We start from the raw sequence: 4399 nt of genomic DNA on the forward strand, positions 1-4399 counted from the left end.
ACCAAGGAGAAAAAACAAACCTTCCATGCTAAAGAACAAATTTAAAATAAAAGAGAAAAGAAGTCAAACTGGAATAAAAAAATTAGAAAGATTTTCAAAAGATTCGAACAACGTGTAATAAGGAAAAGTTTTCTTTACACCACAAATAGCAGTTAACACCTCTTTATAATAATATAATAATATTTAATAATTAAAAAAAATAAAAAAAATTAAATTATTAATTTATTAATATATAAGGTGTAGATAATAATATATTAACAAATTTTTTATACCATCATATTATAATTTTCAATATTATAATTTTAATATTTATATATATTATTTAATTAAAAAATTATCTTTTATTATATATATTTATTTAAAAATAGCTGTATATAAAAATAGATGTATATAAACTATCATTTTCATATTTGTTTTCATGTTTATAGTATTAATATATCATTCCTCGTGTAGTAAACATAAGATAAAAATATTATTACAATCGCATATCACGTGTATCACGTCGGGTTCTCAGTGAATACGAACTCTTTTATTGGTTAACTTAACGCATCTCCAGAATATCAAACACAACACTAACTAAGAGACGAAGCGAAGTTGAAGAACAGAAAATCAATGGCAGAGGCGCACGTGCTGATCTTCCCTCTTCCAATGCCCGCGCATGTTGTGTCCATGCTGAAGCTCGCCGAGCTTCTGGTCCTTGAGAATCTGCACGTCACCTTCCTCACCACCGACACCATCCACGGTCGCCTCACTCGTTTCGGTGACATCCAAGTTCTCTCAAAATCTTACCCTAAGCTCCATTTCAAGACCATTTCCGATTGTTACGACGAGGGTGACCACCCTGGATTCGGAGACCGTCTCTGGGACCTTATTTCTTCCACAACTCTCCACGCTAAGCCCTTCTTGAGAGATATTCTGCTCTCCCACACTCCTCAATTTCCCAAAATTAGTTGCGTTATTCAGGATGGTATCTTCGGGGGTCTTTCCGTTGGCGTCGCTTCTGAGTTCAACGTATCCATACCAATCATTCATTTCCGAACCGCTAGTGCTTGTTGCTTCTGGGCTTATATGTCTGCTACAAACCTCCTCCAGTGCCAAGAACTTCCCATTAGAGGTATATATGTACAGACTTCAAATTCATTCATCTCTCTCACCCTATCTAGCTGTAGTAGTATCTTACTCATACCTTCTTTAAATATGCTCATTCCATTTACTATATATTCCGATTTCTTATGACAACTTCGTTATTAACCGATATGGTAGACTAAATTTGTATAGATTCAGGAGAATTGGTGTTGTGGTTAACATTATGATGTGAGTGGTTGTAGGAGATGAGGACATGGATCGGATCATAAAAAACATGCCAGGCATGGAAAACTTGCTTCGCTGCCGAGATCTTCCAAGTTTCTTTCGATCAGACAAAAAGGGGAACTCCACTTTTGAGTTCTATGCTGACCGAAGCCGACAATCTCTTGCAGCAGACGCGTTTATCCTCAACTCATTTGAGGATCTAGAAGGCCCTGTCCTCTCCCAAATGCGTCATCATTTTCCCAAAGTTTACACCGTTGGCCCTCTCCACCACCATTTGAACACGAGAAAAGCAGAATCCAACAAAGGAGAAGACATTCCCAAGTTTAAGAACGCTGTTTTTCAAGTGGACAGGAGCTGCATGACGTGGCTTGACGCACAACCTGAAGGGTCGGTGATGTATGTGAGCTTCGGAAGTAGCACTATCGTGAAAAGGGAAGATTTAATGGAGATTTGGCACGGTTTGGTGAACAGCAAGAAGAGGTTTCTGTGGGTGATGCGCCCTGACATTGTTGCAGGAAAACAGGATGATGACCGGATACCGGCTGAGGTGGAGGAAGGGACTAAAGAGAGGGTTCATTGTAGAGTGGGCCCCGCAAGAGGAGGTGCTGGAACACAAGGCCATTGGTGGGTTCTTGACACACAGTGGGTGGAACTCAACCTTGGAGAGTGTGGTGGCTGGTGTGCCCATGATTTGCTGGCCATACTTTGCAGATCAGCAGATTAACAGCAGGTTTGTGAGTGAGGTTTGGAAAGTAGGGTTGGACATGAAAGATGTGTGTGATAGAGATGTTGTGGAGAAGATGGTAAATGATCTCATGGTTCATAGGAGGGAGGAGTTTCTCAATTCAGCTAAAGCAATGGCTAAGTTGGCTCACAAGAGTGTGAGTCCAGGTGGTTCCTCTTACTCCAGTCTCCTGGATTTGATTCAGTACATTAAATCAACCAGCAGGGAAAATAATTAACAATGCCACAATTCATCAAGTTTTCTTCTTGCAAGCATGGCTCACATCCAAATCCTAAATAATGTTTTTTTACTATTTATTTTGTTGTACGTTGTTATGCTCTGAACTAAGTTGTTACTGCATTAAGGTTTTACTACAGATGCATTAGAAATGGAGTAAGGTTCGGTATTGGTAAAAAAGAGAAGACAGAATGGTATGAGAAATAAAATTTTCTTGGGTTTGTGTTTGGATTAGAGAGTGGATGTATGAGGATTTGAAGGAGTGGATGTTTGAAAATGTGAAAAGAAAGTGCGAAGAAAGTGAAGTTGTTTGGACTCGGATATGTTAGAGATGATGTATGAGTAAAATTTGTAAGAGTTTGTGAGTGATAAGGTGATTGTGAACAAGTTTTATTTTTTTTTAAATTGTTAAATTTTATTTTACAAATTTATACTTGTCTATTAAAATTTTTTAATAACGAAATGAGTTATTTTTTTTTAAAAATAAACAACTTTCACATATTTTGTATATTTAAAAATTAAAATTAAAAATTAAATATATATTAAATATAAATAGATATAATTTAAAAATTATAATTAGAAAACAAATGTATTCAACAAATTAAATAAAAATAAAACTTCAAATAATTTATTAAAATATTAAACATGCATTATAAAATCAAATCTTATATAAATAAAAGATAATATTTGTTATTATTAAAAACCCTACAGTAATGAAAAATAAAAAAATACTAAAAAAAATATAACTTAATTAACAATAGAAAATAATTTCATAAAAACTATTATCAAATAAATTACAAACTCATAAACATAATAATTATAAAAAAATATATTAATATAAATGCAACAACAAATTAAATAAAAAAAAACTTCAAATAATTTCTTAAAATATTAAATATATACTATAAAATTAAAAAATAAATCACATTATATAAATAAAAAAAATACTGTTTTTTAATATTAAAAACCCTTGCAGATGAATGAAGATAAATTCGAAAATAGCACATATTGATGTGATTTTCCTCTACATCTCTTCATTTTGAGGGAAAAGGATATTTATGTTCACATGTATATCCTCTCCTCCTCTTCCCTGCAAAATCCTGAATTCAAACCATTGATATCCTCTCACTTCTTTCCTTGTGAACAGTACATCCATGGAAGCAAACAGAGCTTAAATGTTATCCTAAGTTGATACGAATTCCAAATATTTCATTTCAAATGTAGTTTAGCTTACCTATACATATATTAAGGGGATTTCCTATTATAACTACCTTGTATACAATTTTTTTCTAATTCTACCATTATTTAATATATCTCATTTTATTAGTACAATGAAATATTTTGTCATTTCATATGAATTACTTAAATATTTTTTTAAAATTTTTTAAAATTAATATTAATGTACTGTTTTTATACGCAAACTGAATCCCTACCTTTAATTTCTTGTTTGAAGGTAACAACAGAAAAAAAAAAAAACATAACTATAACACGTTTCCACCACATTTCACATCAAATATTAGAGAATCTCTGAAGAATCCAATTATTCCTCTTACTCCAGTTTCCAGGATTTTATTCACTACATTAAATCAACCAACACCGAAAATAATTAACACTGCCACAATTCATAAAGTTTCCTTCTTGAAAACAAAATCCAATTTGAGATCCTTTGGAAGCAATGAGTAGCGGTTTGTCAGCAATGTGGCCTCTGATGGTGGTATTAGATTCAACTTCCGTATACCATTCTCCAACTAAATTCAGCTTTTGTTTTGGGGTCCTGTTACAATTTGATTTGGTTGGTTCTTTATTTCATTTTGCGTTTATAACTCTTTGTTATTACCTTTGCAGAGACGGGGTTTATGTTGTTGTTTTTTATGTTAATGGCAACATATTGAAAACTCCTTTTAAAACAACACTGATTGACAACCCTCATTATTAATATATATATTAATAATATAATAAATATAAAAAGGTAAAGATTTTATTATTAATATATTAATAAAGATTATTAAATGGTGATTGTATTTTAAAAGAATTTTTTAAAATATATTTTCCTTTTCACATGCCATATGACAGATACGTCTGCATAGATACCTCGTGCAAAACAAAAAAAATGTTGGGAGAAAAAAA

The 4399-nt window shown here is 32.4% G+C and overlaps 1 pseudogene; it reads left to right on the forward strand.

Annotated features, from left to right (window-relative positions):
- The first annotated feature begins 548 nt into the window (after window positions 1–548).
- Window positions 549–2677, forward strand: LOC137811308 (7-deoxyloganetic acid glucosyltransferase-like; annotated as a pseudogene).
- The last annotated feature ends 1722 nt before the right edge of the window (window positions 2678–4399 follow it).

Source organism: Phaseolus vulgaris, chromosome 2 (assembly GCF_000499845.2).
Source record: "Phaseolus vulgaris cultivar G19833 chromosome 2, P. vulgaris v2.0, whole genome shotgun sequence".
In the NCBI taxonomy this organism is placed as follows: Eukaryota; Viridiplantae; Streptophyta; class Magnoliopsida; order Fabales; family Fabaceae; genus Phaseolus; species Phaseolus vulgaris.